This window comes from Phoxinus phoxinus (assembly GCF_949152265.1).
Source record: "Phoxinus phoxinus genome assembly, chromosome: 25".
In the NCBI taxonomy this organism is placed as follows: Eukaryota; Metazoa; Chordata; class Actinopteri; order Cypriniformes; family Leuciscidae; genus Phoxinus; species Phoxinus phoxinus.
Genome location: NC_136900.1, coordinates 22,318,797 through 22,341,850, shown reverse-complemented (window position 1 = coordinate 22,341,850; position 23,054 = coordinate 22,318,797). Strand labels below are relative to the sequence as shown.

General features: G+C 39.3%; 1 protein-coding gene across 7 annotated transcripts in view; it reads right to left on the bottom strand.

Annotated features, from left to right (window-relative positions):
• The window catches only part of znf469 (zinc finger protein 469), a 288,811-nt gene that overhangs the window by 60,914 nt on the left and 204,843 nt on the right, over window positions 1-23,054 (bottom strand). For 4 of the 7 annotated variants that reach the window (XM_079604120.1, XM_079604121.1, XM_079604125.1 and 1 more), the window contains one exon: window positions 3,458-3,639. The exons of 1 other annotated variant lie outside the window; for it this stretch is intronic. The gene's annotated coding sequence lies outside the window, so the exon portion shown is untranslated. The remainder of the gene's footprint in view (window positions 1-3,457; window positions 3,640-23,054) is intronic. 2 more of the 7 variants (XM_079604122.1, XM_079604124.1) reach the window with 1 other exon arrangement.

Here is a 23,054-nt window from a genome sequence, read left to right as displayed (position 1 = left end):
TTGAATTAACAGAACAACTTAAACACTTTGCAGTTTGAATGATGCCCTGTAAACAAAATGACGGAGTATGTTTTTGTTTCCACTGTTCGATCGCGCCTCACACTCACACACACACACACACATAATTAAACACTCTGCGACTTTGCGATCGCGCCTCTCTCTCACACACACACGCGTACACAAATATAATCAAACACTCTGCGACTTTGCGATCGCGCCTCTCTCTCTCACACACACACACAGACACACACACACATAATCAAACACTCTACGACTTTTCGATCGCGCCCGCGCCTCTCTCTCTGCCGTGGTGCTAGAATGGAAGGCCATCTCCATTTTGCAAAGACGACATATCAGGGAATTGTTTCCTTTTTAATTAAATAATTCCCACACATTAGAGGAACGAGTGCGTGCCGCCTTGCACATCTGAAAGTCTGAGGAGCGAGTGGTGTTGCTACTACTCTCCGACGCCGCCATTTTTGTTTTGGGTCTGACGAATCGACGTGCATATTTTGCGTCGACGTATTTTTTGCGTCGACGTCATCGATGACGTCGACGCGTTGTCCCAGCCCTACCCACAATGCTTTTGTACAATGTAGTCATGCTCTGCCATATCCCTCGTCACAACAAATATCTTGGGCAAAACAAAATACACTTCAAAGGCCGATATCAGGAATCATTCAACTTCAGACATTTAGACAAGTAATACTCTTTCCTGTATAACCCTTCATTTGCTTTATCAGGACACCCCAATTTTACTGTCTGTCTGACATATTTGTGCTTGCTCAACATTACTTCAGTTGATTCTAAAGAAGTGGATTTCCCTTAGGCCACGCTCAAGTCTATTGGATTATTTTGCTCACTTTATCATCTGCTAGTTGAAAAGGATAAGTTTGATCACTTGAAAAAGTTACTTTGTGAAGCATAATACTTAGAGTTAAGAATTTGTTCAAATAACTAACTGTAAGTTTGAACAATCGTAATGATAATAATGCCTGCCTTCATAACACAAACCTAATCTGCAAATTGTTTCTTTGGAAGGTTTTCTAATCACATTAAATCAAGACCGGTTTTATAAGGCTCACCACTTGAGTTAATAGAGGATAAAATACTATTAGAGGCTAATTTTTTCCAAATTCTAATAGGGAGCATGCAATTTTTATTTGTTTTAGGGGAATTATGCATTGGTAACTGCTGATCTCCTGAGCAGTTAAAGTTAAGAGCTCTGCTGCTGGTTCCATTACGGCTCAGAGTTTGTATGTGTTTGCACGTGCACGAATGCAATGGCTTCAGGAATCCTCACAGGATAGGGTTAGAGTTACAAATCGTCAGGCAATGGTCAAAAGGTCAGACTAGATTGTTACGCCCACCCAACTGTAGACCCCCGGTAACAGTGTTAACAAGGAATGTGTGAAACAAACAATCATATGCACCAGGAATACAGACAGAGAACAGTAGACCCTGTTGGACATGGGTCTCCCTAACCCCCCGTTGTTTTGTTTGGGATGATACTCTATATAGATTTCAACAAAACGGACCAGGAGACAAAGAATCTCTGTTGGATGTAGCCCAAGAGACTGCTTGGCATTTTGCAGTTAAGATACCACAAATCCTATATAAGCCTATGGAAGACGGTAGACCATGTCTGGACAGGCTGGATTGACTCTGGGATGTTCTGCATTGCAGTGACCTGGCGTTTGGGGCCATTGGGAAGTCGGAAATGCTTGATGGTTTGGATGGGCGGATTGACTCCAGAACATTTTTACTGCAGTTTTTACTGGTATCTAGTGGGGCTTAGTAACCAAATACCACTTCCTTCGCTCCAGTGTTCTGGACAGGAACTTCTTTACTTGATGAAGACACATTATCCAGACTATAGTGAGTTTCTCTCAGCTGCTGTCAGTAATACAGTTAGGCAGGAGACACTGGGACAGGAAGAACCAGCTATGGTTAATGCTTTCATGCTGCATCCCTTGGTCCATATGTCTCTTTATCTCTCAGAATATTTGTCACTCTGTTCTTGAGTCCTTCTATTATGTCCATACATCCCTTTATCCTTGCATCTCTATGTCCCTGTCCATATGTCCCTGTGTCCTTCAAGTGAGACTACCACAACTTAACCAGCCAAACACAACCATGAATCTCCCCCTCTCTCTCTCCACCTCCACTGCCAGCTCTGGAAAGTTCATTTGTGACAGTAGGTCCGTCTCCTTCGCTCTGCACGTGTTTTTTCAATTAGCCAAGGCTCCTGTACACTATTCAGAAGAACATTTGGGAAGCCATAATTCTCATGGCCCTGCACAAAAACTAATGGAAACTCGCTTAAGATTTTTCCGGGGGAGGTTTCAAAAAGAGCCATTACCCCAAGAGGGGAGCGGGGGGGGGTGTTGTATTCATCCCAGAGATGAAGGGATGAATTGGCCAGAAGATTAGACAGACGAACGGATGGGTGGAGTGATGGACGGATGCATTACGAGTGAGAGGTCAAGCTGGCCTTTCTGAGGTAAAAAGAAGTCAGACAGACGTAGAGATACTCAGAATAGAGGTGAGTGGAGGAGGTGAACGAGTGCACGGATGGAGAGATTTTCCTCAGAATGCGGATGAAAGCTGGCCGGTCCGGATCTGGAGCGGGCCGCAGGGAGAAGGGACATGTCCAGAGGACTCAGATCAAAGGAGAGAGGCGGCTGAGAGACAGATGACGGGCCGTCCTCTCCCCTCCATCCCAGAGTCTCTATTTACACAGATGAGTTTGAAAAGCCTTCAGCAAGATTCTGGCCTTCAGCACAGCAAATAAACACACACACACTCATATAAACATGCTAATGCAAATTCATTCACACACACCTGACGGCGTATCAATACTCACAAATGTTTACATGTGCACGTGTGTATATTACACACTCACATTAACATTCTCCACATTTTTTGTACACACATACCTAAAATATACATATCATATACATCTTTGTACTTCAAGTTAGCTAAAACTCCTACAACTGCACACTTAACATACTTCTGTCTACTAAAGTCCTTTACATAAAGTAAACCTCAGCATTGATACATGGAAATCAATTTCTTCTCTAGGCTGTCACAACCATACATAAAGTCATTAGTATTGCTCCTATTTTTATAGATCTTGACATAAAATGGTTTTGTAGGAAAAAAATAGTTTAAAAGGCTGCCTAAAAGTGCATATTTTAGGTCAGTGTGTGTGTCAGTGTGTGAGGACACAGACCCCCCATGCTGACAGACAGACAGACAAACAGACAGACAGCCAGACAAACAGACAGACAGACAGACAGACAGACAAACAGACAGACAGACAGACAGACAAACAGACAGACAGACAGACAGACAGACAGCCAGACAAACAGACAGACAGACAGCCAGACAGACAAATGGCTACTTTCAATAATAACATTAACATTGGCATTACAATGACAGCAGCAACTCTTACCTACATGCTTGTGAAGTCTGGGAAAGTGAGAGGTTCATATCTGCCGCTGCAGTTCCTGTGCTGCACGTTTAGACCCAGAGGAGAGGGGGAGAGAGAGATAGGAGAGAGAAAAAGAGAGAGAGAAAGAGAGAGAGTGCAATGGAGCAGCGCAGCCCCCAGTCCCGGCACTCCAATTCTACGTTCTGAGGATGAAAAGAGAAGTCTTCATTACCAGCTGGAGACCACGCCTCCACCTCTCCCCTCTTCCCTCCCCGCCGCTTCCCTCTCCCTCCCAGCCAGTAGCAGGACGCAAAGTTTGTCCCAGCCAAGAGAAGGCCGGTGATCTGCCAAAGCAAACCTTCAACCACAACCAACTGCCAGTACAGTGAGAGAGAAGGCTATGACAGATCCAGTCGAAGGGAGCACAGTAAAGGGGCTAGACGCACTTTTTGATCAGTGTTGTTGAACTCATTTTAATTAAGGCTTGCTGTAGGAAACGGGACATCAAACGGACTGTCGGTTTATGGGAAGGCACAGCTCGGAGCGCATACACATTTGTGTGTGTGCCAATGTCCTCTTTCATGCAGAACCGGTGTAAAAAAGAGGATATTTTGCATTACTTATGAGTCAACTTTGAGTTTCCCCTCTCCCTCTTGTCATCTGTCTCTTGCTTTCCACTGTTGCCAAAGTGAATGTTATCCATGGCAGTCAAGAAAATCACTCTTTTTAGGAGAGCTGCATGCCGTCTGTAATTATAAGTGGGGTTGGGCATGAAGTCTGCCTACAATCCCAGCTCCGATGCCACAACACACACACACATATACACGCCCTAATGGGAGTGTGAGCCAAACCAGGCCAGTGTGCTCGCACTCCTCCACTCTGAGGCACAGCATGACAGTTGAGACTATATTTTTAGCATATCCAAAACCTTTTTTTTTTTCATATTGAAATTTTCATTGGAGAAATTATGTTTGCCTTGAAAAGACACAATCAATGGAAGCATTCATGGCAAACGGAATATAAAAATAAAAAACTCAGACGCTCCTTTTCCCAATTATTTCTGTCCATGCATTACAGGGCTATTTTAAAGTGAACGTTTAAACTTCTGGGATTGTCCTAATTGAGTTACCGGTATGCAAATGAAGTCTGGGGTTGAAATGAAAGCTAATGTTCTGCTACCGTGATGTGTCAGTGCTGTGGCTGTGCCTTGCAAAACGCTCTTTTCATCCTAAATGCACGCAACTGTTTGTTTGCATCGCTGTCATGGAAATGAAAATTAAATCAAGTCGTATAACTCTTTGGAACAAAAGAGAGACATGGAATTCAGAGCCAATATGAAGGGAGAGATATAAATATGATTTATATTCTGTTTTATTATCTGAAAGATTTGTCAGTGTTCTGTTTATAGTTGTGGCACATGCAGTGAAATTTGATTGAGAAGAACAAAACCTGAGAATGGTGAGAAAACATGGAGAGAATTAAAGGGCAAGTTTAACTAAGCTTTACGATATATACTTGTTCTTCACAAATAAGGCTTCAAGTGGAATCACATCTTATGTCTGTGCTTCCTTTAATACAGCAAGAATCCTGTGTGTAATTCCTCTCCTCACCACAAGAGGACCCCTTGAGCAGCTTGTGCATTTATACTCCTGTAGGAAAGACTTTCAGTCAAACTGTTTGCAGTGCAAGTTTCAGGGATGGCAGTGAAAGATAAAACAAAGTGAATACACAAAAAGATTAAAGATTACCAAACCACATTTGTCTTGACCAAAAAAGTCTGCATAATGAAAAACCTATATACATTTATGTTTCATAGTTTATGTTTACATGATAAACACTGCAAAATAACTTGCAGAGATTGATGATTATTTTATACCTACCAGTATTTGAATTCCTGATTCTGACTAACTTAAGTGTGAAGTCTGGGGACGGTTGCATAAACTGCTAAAAAAAAATTATAATCTTTAAGACTGGACATAACTTTATGTCAGTCGGGTTTACATAAAAACGTAGATTGGTCAAATTTGATACTGAAAAGTAAGACTGATTACACCTAACTGACTGCTAATTGTTTTTACTAGTTCTTAAGTCACAGTCTTCACATAATGGCTATGTTCATGCAACTGGCCCCAGGTCTTCAAATGAATTGCCTTGATTTTGCTTGGATCTGCCTTTTTGGGCATAATAATATGCTAACAGACAGTGTTGGAGGTAGTAATGCACTAATGTAATCAGATTACTTTTTTTTAAACTAGTAAAGTAACAGATTTAAATTTACAGCAAAATATCTGAGATACTTTTTCAAATAAGTAACACAAGAAATGGTGAGTTCTTGTGTTTTGTGCATCTCGCTTGCACAAAAGATTCAGTATTCCTCAAAATGAACAAAACAGCAAAATGCAAACTGGGAATATTACGCAAACCGGCAATAATTAAATGTTAAATTACACAAATATACTTTATGCATTTAATCTCACTTTATTAACCAATGTCTTAGCTGCTGACCTTCAATGACAATTCAATCATTCTAATAAGCTAAAAATTCCTTTTGATAAACATCAAATATGCATTTCTTTCTTCTTTTTTTTTATTGCTGATGTAAGAGTGTAGAACTTTCTTCTTCTGCGATATAGAACAGCAGAAAGGTTTGTTTTGAGCTGTGCCATCTAGTGTACATGAGTGAATTTCCATTTCCTTCAGCCTGAGGCTTATTCCTTTCACTTTTGGTGTCAAAGAGGGAAAAACAAACAAGCAAGCCTAGCCCAGATTAGAAAAAGTCACGCAAAAGTAACGTAACACATTACTTTAAGTAAAATGTAACTAACACAATTAGTTATTTTTTAGGGAGATATGGTATGTCTTTCTGAAACAGACGGACGTAGACAGAAAAACTAGTGGTTGATTTATGCGGTTATGAACTGTGATTGAGGTGAATTGTGACAGTTTTCCCTCTAACGCCACTGACTTTTAAGAGAATGATGATTTGACCATGTGTGCTGAATGACTCATGCCAGATCACTAGCTGTGTGTAAAAGATAAAAGAAAAGAAAGAAGTAGATAAGTCCAGCAAGGCTCACGTGTGACAAAAAGCTATCAATACATTTGGAGTCGCAGTCTACAAATTTCTGCAGTTTTATCAACATTTGGGCCAGTTCTTCAAAGATGGATAAGTGTGTGTGTCATGTTTTCGCACGTTAAAAAATAAATACGACCTCATGTAATGTCGATCATGCTTACACACTGCCTCTGAAACTTTCGTCCGTCGGGTTTGATTTTTTGCATTTTTTCGCATCCGTAGCAAGCAGTTTGAATGGTGTTTGAATGGCGTTTTGACAATTTAGAGCCACCGAATCACAAACACGAAAAAACGCATACAAAAATTTCGGACTCAGTGTGCAAGGACCTTTATGGATGTGTTTGAGGTATAGAGATTAAACTAAGGCCCTGTCCCAGAAGGCACACTTTATATGCACGTACGGTCTTGTGGACTTAAAATGGCCGCCGCGTGATTGTGAAGTCCACAAGATCGTAGGGTGCCCATTTGTCATTTCAGGTTTCAAGACAAGTCACATTTATTTATATAGTGCTTTTTCCAATACAGATTGTTTCAAAGCAGCTTTACAGTGATAACCAGAAAATAATGCAACAACGTTTTTTTTCCGGCTGTACAGATCTAGAAGAAAATAGTGTCATTGTCCAGCTTAAAGTCCCTGTAAAGTCAAAATTAAGTATGTGTTCTGTCACACCACAGAAAAATGTGTTATTAGTCACCCAGCCAAATTTGAATGATAAAAAAGCCGCCAAGTAAATAAAATAAGCTATCAAAATCTTGAAAAAATGAGCAGTATTCTCTGCTCTCAAACGCTGATGTCCGCTGGCTGCGCTGAAACCACGCCTACTCGCAGGACGGGAGGATGAAGGCCGAGGCGGGAGATTCGGCCACATTCACCAGTAACAGCGGATTACCAGTTGTCTCCGACAAAAGTTTATAAAGCTATCTTGTGTAAAATGATCACCACAGAGGCGGGTGTTGGTGGTGATCCTCAGCTCTCCATCAAGGTGACTCTTCACAAAATTAATACACCTCTTCTTGATATGGTCGTTTTTCAGAAATTTAAATAAGAACACCTGTTCTTCAAAACATCTGTTTTGTAAGTGATCGCATCCAAGGATTACGCATTTCTGTGACGAAGGCATAGCAAACTGTAGGCTGTTGTAACTGATTGAGCGGCGAAATGATGCAAATGTGATCTATGGTTAGGGGAGGGGCCAGCCTCAGTGGCTCCAGTGTGTCATATACAGTAGTGTCATTGACAAAAAATCCTAAACACAGCAATGGTGAAAAATGGTTTAACGGTCTAACCCCGCAATTCAGTACTTCACAGTCTTTGTAATGTGTTTTAGTAATACCTTTTTAACATTTATAATGTGTTTAGATTTTTTTTTTAGAATTATTTTTTAGATATTCACTCTCAATGTGCACTTTAACTGAGCCCACACTGGTGCAAGCTTCGCAGCAGACTTCTACTCAACAGTCAAAGCGGCACTACATCACGAAAGTGCGGACTCGTAGGAAGACCGCCAGTGTTTGGGGTGCCATTTGGGAATGGGCCTAAGTGTTACGGTAGACTGAGCTATGCCCTGAGGAAAGCCATAACTAAGCTGTCATTTTTGAGTTTCAGAGTCAGGAAGGCCACTGGCCAAGTGGGGAATAGATTGCCCATTTCACCCAGTAGTCCCATTTCTGAACCCTGAGGGGATGTATTTTCCCACAAGCATGCTCAAAGGGTGGTATAAGACATGCTAAGTGCAAAAAATCTGGGGAAAATGTGTCAAAACGAACATTTTAATTTGTTTTTCAGCTGACACTTTTATCCATGTAACCAAGTACAGTCACTCTGTAGCTTGGACACATAAACTTTTAGTTACCAGTCATGATCTTTAATCACTAGCTTTCACCAAGATTAGTTATTAGTTTGAAATACACAGATGAAGGGCACTTAGTTGACCTGGTCTTGACTGTAATGAGCTGCAACTAGACTGACAACTAAATATGGTGGAAACTGCTGCACGTCACATTATAGAGACCTAGCAAAAGCAACGCTGAACACTGGGGACAATACTAGAGCAAATTTGCCAGTTTCTGGAAAGGGACTGCAGACAAATGCTATAAAAGATATTCAAATGTCATACAAGTTTATAAGTCAGGCACACTGTCTGATTTTTACAGTCTTTTAAGATTGTTGCGTGTGCACTGTGCGACATCAAGGATATTTTAAATCAGACTGTACGATTCACATCATAGCCTTGATTATGATCCCAATTTTCCTGTTGAAATCTTGTAGGAGGAGTCACACTGCATGACTTCGACGGCACCAAAGGCCCAGGTATACTTCACTTTCCGTGTTCCACTACATCTCGTACACCACCGCGGATGGACGTGTTCGACACATGCACAGTTGCTTATTTTACTCTACCAGATGTCAGAGGGCAGCACTGAGTTATGTTTTTAACAGGACATTCGCTGGGATAGACAAAACAAGACAAGTAGCGGTTCCACCATTGCATGCAAAGTTTAGAACAAAAACACGCTTTCTTTGACTACTGCGCAGTACATTACACCTAGTCGCGGGTTTTCAAACCTGTCCTGGAAAGACCCCAGTATGCATCACTCATCTAACACACTTGATTCAACTCATCAGTTGATTCAACTCATTAGTAGAGACTGCAAGACCTAAGTTGGGTGCGTCAGATAGGGGAGACATACAAACTGTGCCTCAGAAGAATGCAGCACATAACAATTATTCCTTAATTGCCTTTAGTCTCTAGGCTTTGGAAAGTGAACAAAGGCTGTAGGGGATCCCAACAAACAAGCCCATGACCATTGTTAGTAGTAGGTACTTCTGTCTTGCAAGGGGAAAAATTATGATATTTGCCCAATACCCTCAAATCAATGCAAGTTGTAACGAGTATAATGTCAGGAGAAAAGAATCTCTCAGCAGGTCATTACTCACTGCATGAATAAATCAAAAGGGACACTCATGACATCATCAGAAACACCCTGATGTGAGAGAGATTACGAGCACAATCAGTCAAGATCTTTTTTAGAGACCGGTCTGGCAGAAAAGAACAAATTGTCTCGGATACACTAACACTTTTATTGGTGGGTATTCTTTTGAATTCTTGTATAAGCTAATAAGTTCAAAATGTTATTTCACAGGTACAATAGTTGAGCCCATCTTGATGACACTACACCGGCTGCCTATACAAGCTTGTATAAACACAATTCTGTTGCTAGCTTAACAAAACTCTAATGACTAGTGTCACAACATCTGAAAGATCTCTCAACACTATATTGCCCATAATATCATCTACGCCCACGGGATCCAAGTCTACTATTCCAAGTACAAATTAGGGATGACAAAAATTTTGAAAAAAACTGAAGGAATTCCATTGAGCAAAAATCAGAAACACTCTGAAACTTTAAGCCAAATGAATAACTTTTCCTGCATTTGGTTAATGTGACTCTTGCATAGCGGTAATTACTCTCTACACTCAGAGAAGAACAGCTGTATTAGTATCCAAAGAAACAAACTGTCAACCTGACCCTTACTCGAGTTTGTTAACCGTGTTATGGTGGGTTGCTATGGTCTCAGGGAGTTGCCCCCTGCCTCAAATATTTGCCGGTTTGACATAATTAGGTCTGCTGGAGTTGTCCTGGTGCACGGCTGGAGACCCAAACTAATTAATTGTCTTGCAGTGTAATTACCCAAATATCTCATCAAATCTCCTCCCTTGCCTTTGGGAAACTTGCCCTTGAGGCCTATCCAACCTCACACAGCTGGCTGCGCCAGTAACATCAAGTGTGTTTGAGTTTACTTCTTTATGCCAGCACCCCACACATGGACTTTCTAGCTAGTTCACTCAATACTCTTACCATCTGCAGCTACCAAACTCCACACAAATAGACTAAATAGCAAATGGCCCGACAGAGTTATTCATACAATGAACTGTAAATAAACCCCAAATCTAATGACTTTATAACCAATTATCCTTAAACTAGCTATAATTAAAATGCAACAAATACTGAACTCTCCACTACCTATTATACTTTTTGTGATTTTACCTATACTTTAGTGTGTGAAATAGCTGCCATTAGTTCTGTGACGTAGCTACGTCATCGTGTAACACATTTACACAGCCTAATCGCTGCCTGCTGGATACTTTGGCTCGCCCTCAAACAAAGGTAATTATAAGGCAGGTCAGTGTATTATTTAGATAGTTTTTGCAGTGGCAGAAAGTAGCTTGTTCGCTAAACCATTTGACTGCATCTTTTGTGAAACAGAATGACAATATCAGATTCCAAGAAATCATCCCTCCTAAAAAGGTATGTTTTGCATGCTGGGACCAGCATGGGATGCTTGTTTGTTGGTCCCCAGCATGGGAAGCAGGAAAGCTGGTGGATTATCAAGACAGCTCAGTTTAGCTTGAGAGCAGCAGCATGACTGTTAGTCCACCAGGACAACACCAGCTCTAATCAACATAAACCAGCCTGGACCAACATGGAATTAATGCTGGTTTATGCTGGATTTTTCAGCATGGATATTCATATTGTAGATGATCATTACCCCAAATTGCTGTCAACTTTTAAAAGTACATTACCACAAAAGGTGACCTCTAGGCTAACAGACATGAGATAAAAAAAAATAAAAAAAATCTAATTTTGCTTTCCTGGTGTTTTAAGAACACCTTAGAAATTATACTCACAGGCCTCATTAAATCCAAATGGGTAATAGTATAAGAAAAGGTGAATCTTTATTGACATTCTAGAGGCTCTTCGTAGGCGTGAAAAAAAAATCTAAACAAGATTGAAGAGAGAATGATCCTGTGCATATACACATACTAATACTGAAATTCCACCTTAATCTCCAGCTAAAGTTTGAGAAGGTTTTACCTAACCCACTAAAACAAACAGTCGAATGCACCACAACTACACAACACAAGGAGTTTCTTTTGAAGCATTTAAGTGAAAATAAGAATTAAGAGCTGACATAGGATTAATGATTATGCAGCTGAAGTGCAGGTACAACAATTCTGCACATTTTACACTTACGTTTAATTTAAAATTTTGCTCAAATGTAATACATTCAAGTGGAAAACCAGGACCTCTAATACACAGTAATGATTTGGTTTGGCCAGTGTCAAAACTGCCCAGCTTGTTTTGGCAAGAGTTGATGCAAACCAAATGCATTATTGATGCAGTCCAAGTAAAATCAATATTAAAGTTAATAAGCCATGAATTTTGCTTTATTAGAGAGATTACCCTGGATTAGAGTATTAGAGGGTATAAACCACTGGACGTCTTGACATGCATCATTTAAACTTAACCAGGGCATTTCCATTCCACAACAGTACAGTGTTTTTTAAGGGTAATTTACATGTTAGCATATTGTACAGAGTTGGTGAGATTGAGAAAGCGAGAGAGTTAGGAGAGGGTGTTGAGTCAACACTGCCCCCTCTAAAAGAGCCCATTCATGACAGACCATCTTGCATTCTGCTGCTATTTACAACAGTCCAGGGTTTCTTTTAACTCCTGTCCTCACTGGCGTTTTCATAGTAACTTCACCCGACAGCAAACTCACTCCAGAGCACACACACACTAACACACACACACACACACACACACACATACACACGCACTATTTCCATACTGGATCAGTTTAGTCTCAGTAGTGTGGATCTTAGACTTAACCAAACCATAATGTCAATAATGCTTAGAGGAGACAGACCCACTCTCTTTAATACTACCCATAATTCCATCGCATTATTGGAAAAATTTCACTCAAGCGTGACTCAAATAGGAACTCTCTCTATGAAGCCTGTCTATTTAATGCATTCTAAAGGTTGCATTCACCAAGGTCTTGGTGATGGACATTGCAGTCTGTTCATGGCTAAACACTTAAGATTGATTCATTCTTTTTTTAACGTTACATAATGCAAATAGTTTGTCGCAGCTAGGAACCAGGATTTGCTAACTGCTACTACTAATCGGCAGCTGAGTTATTAGGTGGAGGGACATTTCATTCTTGGCAGCATTTGGTTGGACGGCAATTTGGACATACCCATGAGTGCAGAATGAGTCAACCCACCATTTAAATGCTAAAATACATTAGCAAGTTTTAGGAGTACACTAGAACAAAGACCTCAAAGCTAATACACATGGACAAAACCCCACAAAAGTCAATGCATTGTATATACAGTACTTGCTCCAAAAAAGTGCTTCCTATTTTCACTTTCAATGAAAAAGACTACATGGAAAGGTGGATATAATTCATTGTTGAAATTCTGATGGCATTTACACGTTTCCAATACCCCAAAAAGATCAAGGTACAGCAGTATCAACTTTGACCCAGTTGTTGCTGTGCTGTGACCTTTCAAAGTGCAACCAATGGATAATTTACTTGATGTAACATTTTGTGAGCAGTAAATAATGGTAAATAATTTAATTTTTGGTTGAACTATTCCTTTAAGAATTGGATTGTTTTCATTCATGCTGGTCTGTAACATTATTACATCGACTCGATGGGGATTTGGGAGAGTAAAACATACATCCATAAATTTTTCTCCTTACTAACTTTCCATGAAAATGAACAACGATGCATTCTTTAACTCCTTCAGTCTCGTTTAGTGGAGTCTAGGCTGCATCATCTGTGTGAAACAATTACTACTTGAGATTTCAGGATAATTTTAAGCAGTTTGGTTCTTATTTTGGGCTTGTAAAAGCTGCTAATCTTAGCTCTGTAAACTGCAGATGTGTGTGTGGCCTAACATGCACAGAGAAAGAAAGGGATTTGCGAGCAATAAGCCAGGAGCGTGTTAACCTTTGAGTCTGTTTCATGTTTTCATGGATTTATTAGAGCCCACGGAAATAATAGATACACAGTGTGTCTTTGAATACCACCACACCCACTGCAGTCAAATCAAGAGCGTGCCTTCACAAAAGGAAAAAAAAAAATCTGAATGACAGACAAGTACATACACACACCCACATATACATACCCCAAAAATGTATTGAGCACATTTGGCATCTGCTGTACTCACAAGTCAGTGGGTGAAAGAAACAGCCTGTTCTTGGGAGTGAGCTTATGGACAAGACAACAGACCCATTCAACAATTACACACGGAGTGGAAGAGCTGCAAATGTGTACTTGGGTCTGATATTTTTTATTGCACAAAGTTTTTTAAACTTTAGATAAATATGTTTAACTGACTTAAAAAATAGTGAATTTGCTCTAAGTCTTGTCGACAATGTGAGTAATACTGTGACATCACACCTGGTGAAGTCAGAGTGATTGACAGATTCATTGTGACATCATGCTCCCGAAAAACTTCATAAAGTATATAGATGTGAATCCTACAGGATGTGTATGAACTCTCACACCGCCTCCAGTAGGTCTGTGTGTGGGTATGTGGTAACAATGGTCTGTGGGTTACTGCCGGCAGCTTTACCTCGTCATCCATATAAACCTTTAATATGAGACCTTTAAGCTACAATCTACCATCTGAAGTCACTGCACCCTGTAATTGACCTTAAAAATACTTTCTGAAGAGGTCGGAGGCAATGTCATTGGCCAAAGGCCCATGCAGTGGATGCCTTGCCAGAGCCCAGAGGAGCCTGGGAAGGCATAGGAGTGTATATTTAGTGCCCTGTCCTTTGAATGGGAACAAGAGACGTACAAATAATGCCCGTTTGTGCATAAAACCGCCCGTGTTCTTCCTGAATTGTCCCGTATGAGGCACACTTGTGTTTTTCCCAGGGGGCACCACGTCTGTAGAGTTAAATTCATCAAACCGTTGAAAATGGCCTTGAGTTATCATAAGTCAACCCTTCATTTCAATAGACGACTATTCATTTCTCACGGGCACTGGAGGCAATGGAAAGGTCAGTTCAAGTCTCATATCTCTCTCGCGGCATGTGTGAACGAGACACCTCATATTTGTGAGAGACAGAAAGGTCTTTAACTTTCCATCGCGCAAGAAAGGCCTTAAACCGCACCTTAAATTCCAGAGCTTCTCTGTCAGGCCGTTATATTATTCTCCATTACATAATTTGTGGAACAGCTTATAAATTTTAAATTGGAAGCACATCACTGTGTAAAAGTAGGATTTAATAACTGGGTGAATCTCACGAAACCTGTCAAGTAAGCAGGCCTGGGTCATATTTCACACCAAAATTAAATTCACACTTAAATATATTTTTTAAGAAAAAGAAGCCCCTTTACTAAGACAAGACAATACTGGCAAAACGGTAGCGGTTTATTTTAAAGTCCTGTTCCCCATGTACATACTATGTACTTATAGTAATTACAATAAACTATGTACTAACCCTGAACCTACCCCTATTCCTAACCTTAACCCATGTAGTTAACTTATATTACTCAGTACTTTCAAAGGGTAAGCACTGTAAGTACACATATTGTAACAAAGTGCAAACCGGCAAAACCATTGGGGGTTTTTCATGCTCCGGTCAATTTTGTGCCATTTTGCTTGTATAACATCTTTCAGACCTGTCTACAGAAAACATTCAAAATACACATTTAAGTGTTTGTTTTATTGATTTCTATTAGTTTAAAGTTTTGCCCTATTAACCTGTGGTCTCACCTTATTTGAAGTGTCTTTAACTATTATGTACTAAGATTTAAATTAAAAATTGTATACTATGCACTTATTGTGTACATGCAAGTGTTTATGTTGTGCTTATATTTTAAAAAAGCCTGCATGTAATTACATGTCTTAGTAATTACTCTAATGACATCTATAATTACACTGTTAACCCTTCCCTTAGACCTCAACCCACCCTTAAACTAACCCATACCACCCAACCTGTCCCTAAACCTACCTGTATCCCACCTTGATGGCAGAAAAGTGTTTTGCAATACAACATGAAGACAATAAGTATATAAGTACATAAGTACATAGGTAAAGACATCTAATATAAAGTGTAACCTTTTTCATTACATTAAACATATTCCTCCATTTGATTATCTTTATGTCAGGATAAACCGGACTCAAAGACAAAACAGTTGTTTATTGAACAGATGGATGAATGGCACAATGCAGGTGAGTAAATGGCACATAAACAGTTTTTGAATGAATGCTGGTGGATAACGTGCTTTTTTTTTATGATGATGGGGGAACTGGATAAAGAGACCAAACTATTTTGGTAAACTAAATCCACAGCTTTCAGCCACGAAGACGAAGGAGATTTTTGGAGAGATGAAAAAGAATCACAAATGAATCCACAAAGGAGTTAATGGGATAGTTCACCCCAAAAAAAAAAAAAAAATGTTTTTACTCAACCTCAAGTTGGTCCAAACCTGTATGAACTTCTTTCCTCTTTTGAACACTAAAGAAGATATTTAGAAAAATAAGGGTAACCAAACAGTTGATTGAGCCCATTGACTTCCATATAATTTTTTTTCTTCCATACTATGAAAGTCAATGGGCCCATAAACTGTTTGGTTACTGACATTCTTCAAAATATATTATTTTGTGTTCAGCACAATAATTACAATGAATCAGTGCCATTATAGTGTTTCTAAAGCACTTCTTTTAATTCATGCTATTTTTTTTGGGGGGGGGGGGGGGGGGTTGTTTTTATTTTCAAATGATTTAATATTAAAATTATTTTCATTTAAGGGTGAAATGTGACATTTTTGTGAGATTCTTTCACACTTACTCTCGGATGTGATAATAAATTACTGACATCATGTGTAATTACTTAGTCTGCTTATAACAACAATGCCATCATTTGATTGGGTTATAATAACGCCTCTAGTCAGGCAACATGAAGAGTGATAGCAGATATGATTTACTTGCGAGAAACTTTGTAAAATCATCTGGAAAATGGCCAAGTTACACTACCCTCGAGGCAACGTGAAACGACAACAACAAAAACGTTCATTTCTTTTACTTCGATCCTTTCCAAAGGGGGAGAGAATCCCAGCGTTTCCCACAGCAGTGCTGCAGGTTTTCCACGCTCTCCGGCGACAGTTTCAGTGGATCGGCACATCCTTGCCCAGATGGGCCGAATGAGGCCGTCTGCCCGTTCGTAAAGGACGAATAGAGTTCAACTCTATAATTTGGTTCAGATGAGGTAAAGCAATATTTCTAGATTAATACAAGCCATATTCCTGTGGAAACTATTCCCTTTTTTCTCCCCTCTTCCCTGTTTTTTTCCTCTTCTCCCCCTTCATCTTACATGTCCAAAGACTTTCTTTGGCTCAGGATGAAAGGGAGGACACAGATTGTGACCAAGAGAGAAAGAAAAAAGATGAACACTGGTCTTTTTGAAGGTTACACAACACATCCTGGTCACAACTATTACTGCTCTCATCAAAATACTCTAACTGTGATTATCCCAATATCTCAGTTGACAGCTAGCATTATGGCAGCATTAAACCACTTAAATGCAATCATGTTTTGCACCTTATCACTTTGCATTGCACCCTTGTGCGGTCATCACACAAGGAACCCATTATCTGCACTGTTTTACTCTACTAACATGTTCTGTTTAGAGACTCCAATGCAATTTCTTTTCAGTAGCTCAAAAACATACATCCCTGGAGTCACTGGCTCCTCAAACATGAGGTAAGTGAAATTCATCAGCACATGAGGGTTAGTTAGCCTCATATTTGTTAACTTGTTTAATCTAGAGGCAGATGCTATTGATGCAGTTCAGAAACTATTTGTTGTGGTTTACATTACATTTGGCCTGTAATGAAAGCGTGAATGCGAGCAGTGGCCAGACTAAAGTAATAATTGAATCCACTGCTTAGCTTGACATGATCCTTCCTGACTTGATACAGCATGTGACGTTTTCTCAGATTGTGTGTCAATTATATCTGATGAGTTATTGAAAGGACAAAAGACAGACAAAATATGCCACATAAATCATTTTTTGAAAATATAAGCTTGACGGAGCAGTGGCCAAGCAGTTAATGCATAAAGCTACAACACACTGAACTCATGTGGGTCATGAGATTTTGAACAGTTCCCAGATCCTGCACCTTTCTACACAGATTTGTCTCTTGTGTTGAAAAAAATAACAGCAGTGAGGTTGGGAAAGACATGAGGGTGAGTAAATAATGAGAGAATTTTCTCATTGGGTGATTTATCATCTTAAATGGCGTCCACTTTGTACCTATGAGGACAAAATTGCTCTTTGTTCCATGTTAAATAGTCCTTTTCCCTGAAGATCTGCCATGTTGGCGAGAGCGTCTTTTCTTCTTGCCCTGTCAGCACGGTCCTGGGCCAGACCCCGAGCTGTCCATTCATCTGCCCGTCATAAACGAATATAACAAGAATTTTCCTATTGCCCTTCATATTTTCACTAGTGCTCCATCATCGTGTAGCACATTTTTTGTAGCTCCGTCCGACCCCATAGCAGGACTGTGACGTCAGGTTTGGGTCTCCTCATTGGATAAGGTCTCTCACCCACAACTCGAACTGCAACCAAAAGAACTTTGTCTTTTAAATGGGAACATGAAATTAGAGGTGAATCAGCGCTGGCAACCATGTTATTATATACTTTTCTTCCCCCTTTTCACCAAAATGATTTCAATTGATCTACATTTCCATGAAATCAAACCAAAGTCTGGAATATATGGCTCCACATCTTAAAGACAGGATATCTAACTTACCATCTAACAAAATTTGAGGCCTCAGATTTTTTCCCCTCAGTCTGTCTCTCTTTGGTGGTAAAGCTGTAATTTTTCAGATGCACATCCCACAAAATTGCATGGAGAGATGTTCCCATTTTTTGGTCCGTTGGAGAGTCATATTAAGCATTAGACTTCTAAAAACATCTTCTAAAAGACAGCCATACTGTAGTCTTCATGCTGACCTGTACATTAGATGTGACCTAGAAGATGTAACATTTGTTCACCTCGGCTTATACCAGCTGAGGTTTGAAAACAATAAAGCATTTGTTCACGCTAAATTTGCGGAGCCCTATCATACTGTAGCTAATATTTTACAGATGGCTAGCAGACTTGTTCATTCATTTGAACCTCATCTCCTGCCAAAACAACAATTTTGTTTTTGACTTAAACGTTTATAAGCTTTAAAAATTGTTAAAACATATTTCAAGTTGGAGAACGGGATTTGTTGTGTCATTGACTTTCAGTTACTGCGAACATTTTGTTCACATAGTTTATTGTTTTATAGTTTATTTAATTTGAATCCTCAATAGACATTGCCTAACTACAGACTCCAGATGGAAAATCTCTCCATGTCATTTAACTTGCAAACTTTGGGTATTAATGGTTTAAAAGTTGAATCTCAGTGGCAGTTTCCTGGTTGGCGCAGGACCACACAGAGGTATAACATTTTAAATATCCCATCTTTTATCATCAGAAGTTTTTGAATCAATAAACTAAATCAAAAATGCCATGTGACTAATCACTCCAGAACCACACGAAAATTACTCCATGACATCTCCTAATTCTCCAAAGAATGCCACAAATCCTTTACTACATCAACGGCCCCAATAACTACATTTCACACTTTTAAGAGCCCTACACAAAAAGCAGGAGCTTGTAAATATCTTTGATAATTAAATGAATTACTTGCGAACAGACCGAGATTTCTGTAAAACCATCAAAGGCATTTGCGTGGATCATTTTTGTGAATATGGTATACTATCAATGTACACCTGCTTCAACACAGAGACTATTGCACCGCAAATGGTTTTCAGAATATAAGGAGTGAGAAAAGACCTGGAATGAGTCCGACCCATTAGGAGATAAAGGCAGCATCATTGGCAGGAATGAAGACTCATGTTAACTGTTGACTCAGTGTACTAACATAATGTTTTCACATAATCCTCATTTAAACTGCATAATCGCTGCTTAACCCTTTAATCTCATCAGGAATCAAACCCAGAAACTGCTTCGCTTCAGCTTGTTTGATTGTATCAGGTTTTATTACAAACATTATATCAAACAATCTAGTTTTTTCTTCTTCTCTGCAAATGGTTTAATTAATTCAGATGTTAAAAAAGCGCTTAAAGTATATTCAAACTTGGTTTTGTAATACAATTTTAGCATCGCACCATGTGCTAACCACTAGGGCAGGAAGCGATTCTTTGAGACGCTCAGGGGATTTAAGGGGCCGTTTACAGGGCACTGTTTGCAACTAAAAACGGAAACTTTTTATGCATTTTGGTCGTTAATTTACACAACAACAGCGTTTTGGGGGCGAGAAAATGGCAACTTTTGAAAATGAGTTTATAAGTGAACGTTTTTTGAAAACGATACAGTTATTGTCTTTGTGTAAACAACAAAAAAGCGAATTTGTGAAAACGGTGACATTATATACATGCATATTGCACATTCAGTCTATCGCTGTGTAGTGTTTCTTTACAAACTGAGATCACCAACTACTGGCCTGGCAACATAATACAGTATTTTTAATATTTGATCGCTATAGCATACAGATAGAGACTTCTTTGAGACAATGAACACACGATTGCGACAATGTATGACGTGTGCAGGGAAGACTGAAACTGAATGTGGACTGAATTTGCACCACAAAACAATAGAGACAATTCACTAAACGGATGCTTAGACGATTACAGTAAACATCAGATAGCGTTTTAGAGTCTTCTCAAAATGACATTATCTTGAAAAACATTTAATAAAACTCAGAGTTTTAGACTTATCGTCTTCCGATTTGAAATATAACATGGTCAGACATGTGGCTTTAGCTGCAGTGCATTTCTAGTTTAAAACAATGCCAAGTTACATTTTCTTTTCATAAAGATAAAAAAAAAAAAATCTAATAACTTTTTGAAGCTATTTATTAAAACATTTTTTTTATAATAATTCATTCTGACTTAACAATAAACTGCTATGTGTCCGCTTTCAAATGAGAAAGCATTTCTGCTTTGTCGGTCTCTGTTTTAGTTTGGGTATGCCATTTCTTGTGATTTTTTCAAAAGCTGGGGTGCAGACTATCAGGTTAAAAATCTTTAAAAACCATATATTTCCTATGGTAATTTGCCTGTATTGGCTGTAAATTGTCTTTTCCTTCTAAGATTTAAGTGGTTACATGCTTTCTAAATAAAACATAATATCGTTTTATGCATGTGCTTAAAGGCTTTAATACGCTTGAACCTCGATAATTGCTGCCCGCAGCTAGGCTATATTTATAATTGCCTCTGCATTATAAACTATAAGAAAAGCTATTCGAAAAACTTTAACACCGTTTTTTCCCCCTCAGGAAAGAGTTGTTACCTTGGAAAGGAAAAGTTGCAGGATGTGGAAAACGGCCAGTGTGTCTATTTCAATTAACCGATTACAATCACCAACACAGATCCATCTTAAGATACAGATATCACCTAACCGTGTACATAGAAGAGTTGTACTGATACTGATCTACAATACAAGAGTAATGTAGCTGCTGAACAAAGCTCAGGCGTGATTTGTGGCCGGCACAACGGCAGACGGTTGATGCACAGACACAGACACATATGTGCACACATGCTCGCAGGAATCCACTGGCACGCTGTCATTATGGCTGGATATGTGTGTAAACATGTGGCAGCGGGGAGAGTGTCAGTACCGACAGGAACATCTGAGCTGTCAACAGAGGCTCCCGGTCACTGAGAGCGAGATAGAGATAGAGAGAGAAGCAAAACAGCTGGCATTATTACGCCATTGTCAAAACAGAAGTGCTCGCGGGAGGGCTGCCAGCAGCCATCAGTGCGCTGCAGGAAAACCCAAATCATCCGTACACTCTCGCTGGAGCAAAGGGTGACGACCTCTGTGACCCCGGGGCTGTGTGTGTGTGGGGGAGGAGGAGGGTGTACAGTGTGGCAGAGCAGCAGGGGGTTATGGGATACACCTCCAAAACTTGTTTTTGGAGAATGTGAGAAATGGGGGAAAAAGAGAAAGAAATTCAATTTAAACCAAAAATGGGTTTAAGAATCGTTTGATGTTCCACAAAGAACTAGTTTTTCAGAAGTAGAAATAGCCCAAATACTCTTGATACACAATAGTCCAAAACACTGATCTGAAGAAACGATCATGTGACATATAATAGACAACTTCTCAACTGGGAAAAACAACAACGACAAAGAAAAAGATTACACTCAAGAACCCTACAAAGTGTAATAAACAAAAACACAGATCTTATTTTAAGTCTTTGTGCAGGAAAGCAAGACCAGAATAGGGACGCTAACGATTAATCAACGATCGATCAATTTTCGATTATAATTTAATCGATGAAACGCATCGATCAAGCAAGGTCATGCGCATGCGTGCTGCTCAACCGGGAAACACGACTAAACCTGTTATTTAGACTAAAAACCCTTTTCATTCATTTAGTGAGGAATGTGTTTAGAGCAGCATTTACACACCCTGTCGTGCTGTTGTCTCTATGCCACTGCAGTGGACACATATTGCTGTATTAAGGCTAACGGTTAATTAATCGTTCATTTAAAGAATGACCGATAATGGGAATTTGTGTAAATTGACACCCCTAGACCAAATATACATAAGCAAGACCAAATATAAATATAATCCATTTCATTTTTCCATTCAAAAGGTCAGTTAATTTTTTTTTTAATGTTTTTGAAAGAAGTCTCTTCTTCTCACCAAGGCTGCATTTATTTGATCAAAAGAACAGTAAAAGCATAATATTGTGAAATTATAATAGAATTTAAATGAACTGTTTTCTATTTGAATATATTTTAAAATGTAATTTATTCCTGTGATAACTCCAGTCTTCAGTGTCACATGATCCTTCAGAAATCATCCTAATATGATGATTTGCTACTCAAGAAACATTTATTAATATTATTAATGTTAAAAACAGTTGTGCTGCTTAATATTTTAAGACCATTCGATGAATAGAACGTTCAAAAGAACAGAATTTATTTCAAATAGAAATCTTTTGTAACATTATGAATGTATTTACTGTCCCTTTTGATCAATATCCTTTGCTGAAAAATATTACTTAAAAAAAAAATTGAAACTTTATATATTAATAGCAATCTATACAAAAGTAAAGGGAAATAGCTTTTAGTATACAGAGGACATTATATTATTATTTTATTTGTTTAGATTTATTGTCTGACTGATCTTATTGCCATAATGGGGTATATTGGTAAACCTGAGCTCAGTTTGAGACATTGAGATCTCTTCTGAAACACAAGAGAAAGGCACGTGTGAGAAGATTTGAGCATTTTCTCAGGAGAAAAATCTAAGTAGACAACTCCATTAAAGATCTAATTAGTGATTTTTCAGTGCTGTGAGTACAAACGAGTAAAGCACATTTGTGGAGAGGGATCCTCGCACGTTCAGACCAGCGGAATGTGACCTTGCATTGTTGAGCGCATCTGAGATTTATGGATCTGCTGCAGGGGTTTGCATGTGGCAAACAGATGGGGGCATCGGGATCATCTTCTTTTCTCCTCTCGTTCTCACACGGTCTCTCTTTTTGGCAACTGACTGATTCTAAGCCACCGGTTCACCTCCCCCAACAAAACATGTCACTCAGCTACAGTATCAACACACACACTTGATCCAGCACTCCTCACTCAACCCTCCTTTTG